General features: G+C 42.2%; 1 protein-coding gene across 22 annotated transcripts in view; it reads left to right on the top strand.

Annotated features, from left to right (window-relative positions):
• DST (dystonin) overlaps positions 1 to 12,020 on the top strand; it is a 474,923-nt gene that overhangs the window by 196,419 nt on the left and 266,484 nt on the right. The gene's annotated exons all lie outside the window — the stretch shown is intronic.

Below are 12,020 nucleotides of genomic sequence, written 5' to 3'. Positions count from 1 at the left end.
TTAAGACAGGGGGCTGAACTGTAGCATTCAATCTATAAATGGCATAGTATCTGATGATAGGTATAAGCAAATCGCTTTACTTAAGTAAAGGTAGTAAATTCACAGTTCATCCTTTGAATAATTGTAAAAATGTAGGTGAGTGTCTTGCCAGATGGCACTGGCTGGCATCTGATATTTAAGTACCAGGGTAGAATCACATGTGGAGGTCTGCAGGAGCATGGATACAATTTCTTATAGCATGTGCTTTCTACAAAAGCATTTTCCCTGCAAGGACAGAAGGCAATGAGACGGCAAGTACAGACAACGGAGTCCAAATCCCGAGTGTGCATTGTTGACATCTAAATACAGAGATGATGATATATAGCTGCAGAGATAGAATTTCACATCTCAGATAATGAAGTTTGTCAGTTCCATGTGTCATGTGTCTGACCTTACAAAGTGAGAAAACTGACCATGCAGTCAGGTAACCTTGTAACTGATCTGCATCTTCTTGTGTCATAGAGTTTCTACCATTGCTTCAGACACTTCAACACAAATTCTATGTGTTTTTTAGATCTGTGAATGATCTAAACGTGAAATTTACTTAAACCTGTTATGAAATATAGTGTTCCGTTCCTCTCACTACGTTATTTGTATTGGTTCATCGGGTAATTTCTGTACATTTCTGTTTTTTATTATGTTTACTTGGAGTTTCGAATCTTGAAGCTTCATCGCATTAACAAGTACAAGCAGATGTAGCAGACTCCATGTTACCAACATACTTCAAGCCAGAAGCAAAGTGCTACAGTTTTCTCCCTTCAGGCTAAGGAATTTATACAGGAGCCTGCAAGACAGCAGGATTAGCACAAATACAAAGATGTGATAGAGGGACCCAGAATACATTGCAGGGTTTATATCTGAATATAAGAATAGTCATGTCCCCAAATAATACTACATATAAAGGAAATAATCCGAAGTTCTATTTTCCCAGAGATTTGCTTCGTCTAAATTAACAAACCAGTGGATACATTAGTGTTAAATAATTAATATGTATATCTGAATGTGTCATGTTTAACTATTTAAAAACATCCTTATCTTAAAATTGTCTGTGCAAAGCTTGTTTCCTTGGCAAGTAAAGAAAAATGACTTAGAAGTTACATTCATTTATTCTTTAGAGATGGATTGTGATTGTGGTAAAATATACTATCTACCATGTATTAAAAGCACAGGGATCACATATTCAGGTTGTCCAGGAACTGGGGTGCCTTGTAATGTATGAGTCACCCACAACATGCAGCAGTGTCCTAATGACCTGTGCCAGCCTAGCTAATTTTCAAAATTATCCAGGCACAGCTGCCTGGAGAATAGACTGAATGTGGCTACAGGGTGGGATTTAAAAAAAAAAAAAGTAAACTTGACGAAAATTGTTCTTTAAGTCCGTATTAACATGAAGAGTAAGATTATTGAGGTAAAGCCATAAGCTAAAGCAAAGGGATGCAACGGGATGGAAATTATGGTTAAATAGCTCCATATTCATATTAGGTAGGTAGATGCCTGTATTTACTGCCTCTCACCCGTTATGTCAGTTCTGCTTTTAAATAAGGTCAGCCTCTGAATTAATCTTAGTTTAGGCAAGGTATTATGGTGTATGAATGGATTTAGAATGCATAGTTGCCAACTGTCACTAATATCCAGGGCCTGAGCCAGGTGCTCTGTCCTTGGAAATTAATGTCTCTATCTTTCTATATTGGCCAACCGCAAAGTGCAATTTCTTTATTTTTATATATTGAATATCTGAATATCTATATCAATATTTAGCTGTATTATTAATATTTATTAAATATGACTATTTTAAATAAACAAAGCACATACTGTGATGGGTATTATAGTTCACTGTGTCAACAAAGCTCCCTTGGAATTTATTTGAAAGTGTTACCAACTGTGGCTTGAATATACACTACATATGATGAAGACTGTGTGTGAAGAAGACAAAGGCAATTCAGAAAAATGGTTAAAAGGAAAGAGATATATTTTAGCATTTCACGAACAAGGTCATCCAGACTCCTGAGCTGTGTGATTTTGAGGATCTTTCACAATTTGGATTTTTACTGCTATGGTCGTTATGGTAATAAATATTTAACTGGTGATATGAATAAAAGTATAACTATAAAAATAGTTACCTTACTTACTCTGCAATGCTTGGCAACATCGATGGATCTATGACCTGTTTTGGCCACACATGTGAAGGTCCATATTGCACAGATCCAGTGGCGGATCTAGGGGGAGGGGGCGATTGGGGCAATTGCCCCCCCTCCCAGCAACACTCACCGTACCTTTGAATTCGGCCGAGAGGTCCAATCAAAGTGAAGGAGGGGACGGGCCAACCAATCACGGTGAAGAGGGCGTGACTACGATAAATCGCCCCCGCCCTAAAAAATAAAGTCTAGGGAGTATATTTACTAAACTGCGAGTTTAAAAAAGTGAAGATGTTGCCTATATTGACCAATCAGATTCAAGTTAGCATTTAGTACATTCAACAAAATTACAGCTAGAATCTGATTGGTTGCTATAGGCACCATCTCCACTCTTTCAAATCGACAGTTTAGTAAATATACCCCTTATTCTGCTGCAACACGGGTACAGCTATTCATGGTCTGGCCTAACATCTGGATCACACTAGGCCTGTGCAATGTCGTCTGCCAGTAATATTAGCGTACATGTGCCGAGGTATTCAACATCTGCCAGAGACAAGATACCATCAGTCCATTTTGATTGAAAATTAGCATACAAGTCAACAACATTTTCATTAGCTAGCAAAAGAGATTAAAGTTTACAGATAAATTAATTTATCCCATGAGCCAATTAGCCAATGGACCTAAAAAGAGTAATTGATACTGATGCCGCATCATCTCTGACTTAACCGATCCATCTACTTTAAGAATTCACTAACTGGCTTCTAAATTAAACATTATTTTGTCAAGCAATGACATAGAACTTTTGCTCATGTGATTAAAAATAAAAGTTAAATATATGTACCACTTGAGGCTTAGTTACTAGTTACACTGCCGTAGATATGGTTGGCATGATAACTTAGAGTTTGCCTGATTTAAATAGACATCACCTGCTCTTTAGTGTCTAATGTATAGAGTGGAGACTAAAATAAGATTTCACCTTCAGGATGTGTCCCTATGAAATAATTCCTCCACTGACTGAAAATGGATTCTTACATCCTAACTTAAGAGCTTCAAAACAGATATCTCACAGCTGCAAAGAATAACATTACTGAAACTAGTTCTGTTGCTGTTTTTAATAGATAATAGTATAAATTGAGTCGTGAGAAACAATGCAATGACCTATACATTAAGTATAAACAGACAATCTTTTCTGTCAAAATGATAATGGAGAGTGTTCATGAAAATATTTGGGAAAGATCCAACTGCTGTTCTGGCGCATGATGTTTTCATTCTTTGCAAACTCATCTTCAGTTCTTCATTGAGAATGTTGCAGAGATTGTAGATAGTTTCTTTACTCACTCGGAAGAACAGTATTTTCACAATCTCTACTTTAGTCAAACATAATTGTCACAGCACATTCTATGTATTTGCACGGAAACTAACAAATTCTAAACATACATATCTGGGAAGATACCAGGTTTTCTAAGTAAGAAAATGCCAGGCACGTTTACCACATCATCTGTCCCTTACCCTACTAGCTTAAGAAGTTACAGTCACCTGGCTATCTGGACTTGACGACCCGTGGATCTGCCGATGTATTTCACTGGTAAAGAACGGCAACTCTAAAACCAGCCACCCTGCAGCTTCCAGTCCCAGAGTGAAATCTCCCCGCGGAGTGGCTCCTTATATCTAGGGTCGCGCGGTGGCTCCTTATATCTAGGGTCTAATTTCCACAGTGTTTTACCCCTGCCTGGGGCAAAACAAATGATTTTACATCTTTCAAGAGGGACGGCCATCAATAGTACCAGATCCTTCTTAACCATTGGTTGGTGCTGTATCAGGGGGTTGGAGAGGGAGTGGAAATGAGCTGTACTTTCACAGAAGGTCCCCTGATGGGCTCTAGACAAAATGTCTGAACTAGTCATGTTGAGGACAATGGATACTAATTGGCCTTCCTCCTCACCTGTATCCTGCAGCCTGATCCCTACCCATAACCCCCTTGGCTTCACTTGAAGGACAATGAATGACAACCTCAATGCCACATCATCAATTGTTACGAAGCTGGTAGTTACAAGTCTGATTGTCAGAGCAGTCCTGTACACGATCTGATGCTGAGTCTAACTAGGTTCACAATAAGGAGGCAAGACACAGATGTACTTCTTCAATACTTCAATGAGTTGACAATAAACATATACCGTATATACTCGAGTATAAGCCGAGTTTTTCAGCACATTTTTTGTGCTGAAAAAGCTCCCCTCGGCTTATACTCGAGTCCTACTTACCTGGTCTCCGGTCTCCGGTCTCTCTCGCTTTGTCCCGCTTGGTCAGCCACCATTTTATTGTAGCCTCGTGTATGTGTATTCATTGCACAGGGAATAATAAAGTTAGATGAAAAGGAGCCTGTCATTTCCTCTATCCCCGCTGGTCAGAGACACGTGAGCTGCTCGTTACACACCAGCATCTAGCAGACGCCGGGACCTTAAAGCCTGTCTTAGAGGAGAAAGCCGCAGACTTCTATCTGTCATCCAGCTAAGTGATTTTATCGAGTCATTTCATCATTGTACCTTTGTGTCCTAGGACTGTGTTTATCCGAGCTGGTATTTGAATGAAACGGTGTCCGTTACTCCATCTGCATTTCCATTGTGGATTTTTCAGGAGCAAATGTTAATTACTTATACCGGGAGTTAACTCCATTGGCATACCCATGTGGCGCTGACCTATACTGATGACCATTCACTGATGTGAATGAGTTCTCTGTACAGCGCTGCGGAATTAGTGGCGCTATATAAATAAATGATGATGATGATGATATGCTCAAGATCTCATACATATATATTATTTTCAGCAGATGCTCCGATTTGTATCTGTGCACGTTATGTGCTGATGTGATTTTTAATAGAGTATAAGTCAAGCTGCTATTTAGCAGATGCTTCTATATCATCATGTGCACATATGGTTATTATCAATCCGGATTGCTCTAGATGTGGATAATAGATTATAGTAGATATGGGTATATATTATGTACTTTATGTACCCAAGAAGAGTGAGTTTAAGCTGTGTGGCTATATGGTACTAGCTGTATATGTATTTATCTAATGCATAGAAGCCACCCCCCAATATTTTTATTTTTGAAATTTACCAGTAGCTGCTGCATTTCCCACCCTAGGCTTATACTCGAGTCAATAAGTTTTCCCAGTTTTCGAGGTAAAATTAGGGGCCTCGGCTTATATTCGGGTCGACTTATACTCGAGTATATACGGTATATAAATATACACAGAAGATATCATGCAGGTGTCAATAGCCGTGTCACTCACCGGACTGTGAGTGCCATTTCTCCTGTGTTCAGGAACCGTGGCCGTCCGCCATCCTGAGGGTCTGCGCATGTGCAGCTCTTATGAAACCTTCAGTACCTGTTGCTTTTAATTAATTGGATGATCAGGCAACCCTCCCTATTTAAACCATCTGTGATCATTACCTAGTTGCCTGATCTCGGAGTCTCATTCCCCATGAGCCTCTGAAGGTGTTCCTGTGTTTCCTCGTGTATTCAGCTCCTGCTGATTCCTGTCTACTACGATTGTGGTTTCCAGACCACTTCAACTCTCTTGTGTTCATCGTGTATGCACTTAGCTGATTCCTATCTGCTACTGCTGTCGGATCTCAGACCGTCTCAACTCTCCTGTGTTCATCGTGTCTGCACTCAGCTGATTCCTATCTGCTACTGCTGCCGGATTCCAGACCGCCTCAACTCTCCTGTGTTCAGCGTGTCTGCTCTCCGCTGCCTCCGTTACTACTGCCGGGTTCCAGACCGTCTCAACTCTCCTGTGCTCATCGTGTCAGCTCTCCACTGATTCCTATCTGCTACTGCTGCCGGATTCCAGACCGTCTCTACTCTCCTGTGTTCAGCGTGTCTCCCCTCTGCTGCCTTCGCTACTACTGCCGGATTCCAGACCGCCTCTACTCTCCTGTGTTCAGCGTGTCTCCCCTCCGCTGCCTCCGCTACTACTGCCGGATACCAGACAGCCTCAACTCTCCCGTGTTCATCATGTTTCCAGTTTTACTTGCTACTGCTTCCTGAGTATTGCTCCTTTGATTACCGGTTACCTTTCGTGCTCTGCACCAACCTGATTACCGCTTCCATCCTCCAGTGGTCTCTCCTCCTGCCGGCGTTCAGCCGTTCAGGTATCCCTGCACTTCTCCTTGACAGCCTGCTCTCCTGAACCGCGGTATGCATACTTTCCATTGACTCTGGACTGTGTTGTGTTCATCTCCGGAGTCTTCCATCTACTGAAGCTATTGTTACTATTGACTTTGTTTCCTATTATCTGGATCTCTATAGTGACTTTGTATACTTCAAGCAGCGCTTGTCAGTTATTATTGTATTGTGGTTATCATCGTGGAATCAAGTTCCGTGTGCCCCCCATGTATCCTCTGTATTCCATTCATCTCCTCGTGCCCCTCACATATATATAGCAGTGGTACAACTTGCTGAACGCAGACCACTGACTCCTGTTTCCCATTGGCACCAGTTTCAAGTATCCTCTCACATAAGCAGTGGTACAACTTGCTGTACGCAGACCACTGACTTCCCCGTTACCTACTTGCACCTGGAACCCATTCCTTTACTATAGACAGTGGTACTACTTGCTATACGCAGACCACTGACTTTCACTACCTCCTCTCTACTCCTGGACATTCCTCCTCACTATAGCAGTGGTACAACTTGCTGTACGCAGACCACTGACTCTCCTCACGTTTACTTGTCCATCTGGTTCCTCGTGTTCATACATCTAAGTCATTACCAGTTGCTGCTAGTCATAGACTTTCCTTGAGCATTCTCTCACCATCTGCTGATTCTCCTGTTCCGTTGTCACCCTGCTACCAGAGGACCATAGTACCAGCTATATTACTCTGGTAAGAACATCATCTGGTGATATCCTGGGCAAAGACTCCTAGTGCCCGTGACAAGCCGCGGCGGAGTGTGGCAAGATGATAAACACAATAACAGTCTTGTTATATGCACATGAAAATATTGCAGCAGGCTGATAGCAGTCTATTCACAGCACATTTGAGAGAAAACAAGTCTTGAAATTTGCACATGCAGATACTTGCAGCAGGCTGTGTATCACAGTAGAGGCACACTTGAGAGAAAACAATTCTTGTAATATTCACATGAAGATACTTGCAGCAGGATGTGTCCCAGGAGAAGTGCTCCAGCACTATGTAGAGAAATGGAACTCTTTACACAAGGAAGACACGGGGTCAGGATACACAAGAGTCCAAGGAGTCAGGCTAGCAACAAGTTGTACTGACAGTAAACAAGTGTCAGTGCTGAAATTACATAGAGCAGGTTAGAGTGACCCGCCCTGAGGGCGAGTCATGTGATCCACAGGAAAACAGAGCAGACAGGGAAAGTAACAAAACGTGGTCAGGATTGTTACAGTACCCCTCCTCCCGAGGGATGGACTCCGGACACCTTACAATCTTCTTTTACTGAATCTTTTCCGAAACTGTTTGAGTAAGCGAGCAGCATGAATGTCTGAAGCTTTAACTCAGGAACGTTCCTCAGGCCCATAACCTTTCCAATCGACCAGGTATTGCAGTGATCCTCTGGATGTACGAGAGTCCAGTAGTTGTTTAATTTCATACTCAGTTTGATCTTGCGAAGCAGCCGGAGGCGGAGAACCTGTCACACTTGAAAATTGATTTTGTACCACCGGTTTTAGCAGAGAGACATGAGGAATTTCCCAACACATTGGGAATCCGTAGTGAGGATGGAAGTTCCAATCTGAAAGCTGCTGGATTGATTATCTCGGAGATTCGGTAGGGACCGATAAACTTGGGTGCTAGTTTCATACTAGGAACTTTTAAACGGATATTTTTTTAGGATAACCAGACCTTATCCCCTGGAAGAAGCGGAGGTGCAGGACATCTTTTCTTTTTAAAATTTTTTTGGGCCCGAGCAGCAGAATTCTCCAGATTACTTTTGGTTTGAGTCCACATGAGAGAAAACTTGCGCAGCAGGGAATCTACAGCAGGAACAGAGGAGATAGGAGTTTGAGAAAAGGTAGGTGGTCTGGGATGACATCCATTCATGACGAAAAAGGGTGAATTACAAACAGCTTCATGGAAATGATTGTTATGGGCGAACTCGGCCCATGGGAGGAGTTCCAGCCAATCCGCTTGATGAGCAGACACATACATTCGTAGGAATTTTTCGAGCTCTTGGTTTGTCCGTTCAGTCAGGCCATTAGACTGAGGATGGTATGCCGAGGAAAAGTCCAATTTAATGCCTAACTGAGAACAAAAGAATCTCCAGAACCTTGAAACAAACTGTGAACTACGGTCTGACACGATATGGAGTGGACAGCCGTGGAGGCGAAATATATCTTCGATGAAAAGTTCTGCCAACAATGCGGAAGAATGGAGTCCCTTGAGAGGAATGAAATGAACTGCTCTCGAAAAACGGTCTGTCACTACCCAGATAACTGTATGAGCTTTGGTGGGAGGCAGATCGGTAATAAAGTCCATAGATACTTGAGACCAGGGTACTTCAGGAACAGGTAGAGGAATAAGAGGACCGAAGGGTCTATGCCAAGGAATCTTATGTTGTGCACAATTAGAGCAGGCAGAAACAAATGATTTTACATCTTTCAAGAGGGACGGCCACCAATAGTACCAGGTCCAGTCTTCTTGACTCCAGCATGACCCAAGAAGCGAGATAAATGGGCCCAGCATAACAACTTGAGACGTAGATGTGGTAATATGAAGGTTCTGCCTGGAGGGCAAGTAGATTTATGCACAGGAGTAAGAGCCAAGATACAACTAGGGTTAAAGATGGGATGAATGTCCTCGGGAGAATCCTGGTCTTCGAAATGAAAGGACCTAGAAAGTGCGTCTGCTTTTTTTTTTTTTGATCCCGGACGGAAGGTAAGTCTAATATCAAATCTTGAAAAGAACAAGGACCATCTGACTTGACGCAGATTCAGACAACGAGCTGAACGGAGATAAATTAGGTTCTTATGGTTAGTATATATCGTAATAGGAAACAAGGCCCCTTCCAACAGATGTCGCAATTCAGTCAGGGCTAATTTAATAGGCAATAATTCTTGATCTCCTATTCCATAATTCTTTCTTGCTGGGAGGAATTTGCGAGAGCAAAATCCACATGGATGTAGTTTCCTAGAAGTGTCACGTTGAGACAAAACTGCACCAGTGCCCACAGAAGATGCATCTACCTCCAAGAAGAAGCGACGTTGGCAGTCAGGTTGCTGAAGAATAGGAGCAGAAGAGAAGGCTGACTTTAGATGCTCAAAGGCAGAGATGGCCTCGGGGGACCAAAGCTTGTGGTTAGCTGATTTCTTGGTAAGAGCAGTGATGGGGGTAATGATGGTAGAATACCCCTTGATGAATTGTCTGTAGTAGTTGGAGAAGCCAAGGAAGCATTGGATAGCTTTCAAACCGGTGGGCAAGGGCCAATCCACAATTGCTCTTAGTTTAGCCAGGTCCATTTGAAGGGCTGTGCCCGAGAGGATGTAGCCTAAGAAAGGAATCTGAGGTTTCTCGAAAAGGCACTTTTCAAGTTTACAGAAGAGGTTGTGTTCTCTCAGACAAGTCAGGACTTGACCTACATGTTCCCTATGTGAATGGAGGTCTTGAGAAAATATCAGAATATCGTCCAGGTAGATGATAATGAATTGATAGAGAAGGTCTTGGAAAATATCATTCATGAGGGTTTGGAATACAGCTGGAGCATTACAAGATACTTAAAGTGCCCATCATGTGTATTAAAGGCTGTTTTCCGTTCGTCACCTGCTTTAATACAAACGAGATTGTAGGCCCCTCATAAATCTAATTTGGAGAACACAGTAGCGCCTTTAATGCGGTTGAACAGCTCGGAGATGAAGGGTAATGGATACCTATTCTTAACGGTAATATAATTAAGGCCTCGAAAGTCAATGCATGGCCTGAGGCCGCCATCCTTCTTTTTAACTAAAAAATATCCAGCTCCAGCTGGAGATGTGGACTTCTGGATAAAGCCTTTTTGCAGGTTTTCTTGAATATATTTAGACATTGCTTGGGTCTCGGGAAGAGAAAGGGGATATACACGACCACGAGGAATAGGTTTGTCAGGGAGAAGCTCGATTCCACAATCCCAAATGCGATGAGGGGGAAGCTTGGTTGCCTCCTTTTCACAGAAGACATCTGCATACTATTGGTATTAAGGAAGTAAAGATTGTAACGAAGAAGCAGTGGTTAGATGAAGAGGCACTACTTTCTTCAGACAGTGAGACTGACACCGTGATCCCCAGGACAATATTTGAGCAGTATGCAAGTCTAGAGTTGGGGAGTGGAGACATAACCATGGCAGACCTAACACAAGGGAATTGATGGTCTTTGGAAGAACTAGGAAGGAAATTTTTTCATGATGCAGAATTCCAATCTGAAGGGTGAGGGGAACAGTCCGTAACTGATTGAAACCTCCTGAAATATTACTGCCATTGATGGCTGTGAGGTGAATTCCTGTAGCTGCACTGGAAAGCCGACCAGGCTCATCAGAATTTTTTTTGAAGGTTGTCAGAAATTCTGTATAATTTTGCAGCAAGGGGTCATTCTTCTCCCATAGGGGTGAGGCCCAGGCCAGGGCCTCACAAATCCTCTACATGACTTGGGGTTCCCATCGTACATAGGAGGATTAGGAATTTGTGGGTACATAGTAGTTGTGTTAGCAGAAGACTCAGCAGAGGGCTTAGATTTATGGGAAGATGCCAGAGTGTACTGAAAAGAATCCAGACGAGAGGATACATCCTGTAAGAACTGCATGAGGGAATCTTGATTGGTCTCTTGCTTTTCCACTCTCCCTATTAGGTGTTGAAATAGGTCCTTGGGAGAGGGATTGTCCATGGTGTTCATTTCCTTTTAGGTCAGTGCAAACTGTTACGAAGCTTGTAGTTACAAGTCTGATTGTGAGAGCAGTCCTGTACACGATCTGATGCTGAGTCTAACTAGGTTCACAATAAGGAGGCAAGACACAGATGTACTTCTTCAATACTTCAATAAGTTGATAATAAACATATATATAAATATGCACAGAAGATATCATGCAGGTGTCAATATCCGCGACGGAGCATGGCAAGATGATAAACACAATAACAGTCTTGTTATATGCACATGCAGATACTTGCAGCAGGCTGTGTATCACAGTAGAGGCACACTTGAGAGAAAACAAGTCCTGTAATATTCACATGAAGATACTTGCAGCAGGCTGTGTCCTAGGAGAAGTGCTCCAGCACTAGGTAGAGAAATGGAACTCTTACACAAGGAAGACACAGGGTGCATGCCTACAAATGTTACTCTTAATCTGCAAGCAACCTTGTCCTAAACTGGTAGTGGACAAATGCTCTTTGGTGCTCATTTAGAAGTAGATGTATATTTGTTTTTCTTATGTAAAATACATCTTTTCGTTCTGGGTGGTACAGGGAAGGAAAGGGGTAGGCAACTTTATGCCGAGTTCAATAAGGGTGTTCTCCCGTAATTACGACTCAATTAGACGCATATGTAGATAGACACGCCTCTTTCAGGAGGTGTATGTCTGGCCGCTGCTGGAGGTCTGGTGCAAATATGTGCAGTGATAATGATGACTATCAGCAGTACCAGGTAGTCGCTTCTGATTGTGGATTGACCTCTCCAACTTTAGCACTGAAAACAGCATTATGGTTATATTTTATCAAGTTGTGGCCATCTATTTGCATTATTCGTCATTTCAATATGGACTGCTTCAGGAAAGACGTTTCCTATTTAATTTTCCAAAGGATAAATAATGGATGTGGAGTTGTTGCATTTAGTTTTTTTATTTAAAAGGTATATGCA

The sequence above is a fragment of the Mixophyes fleayi genome, chromosome 3 (assembly GCF_038048845.1).
Source record: "Mixophyes fleayi isolate aMixFle1 chromosome 3, aMixFle1.hap1, whole genome shotgun sequence".
Classification (NCBI taxonomy): Eukaryota; Metazoa; Chordata; class Amphibia; order Anura; family Limnodynastidae; genus Mixophyes; species Mixophyes fleayi.
Note: the sequence above shows the minus strand (reverse complement) of the source record. Positions and strands in the feature narration are given on the sequence as shown.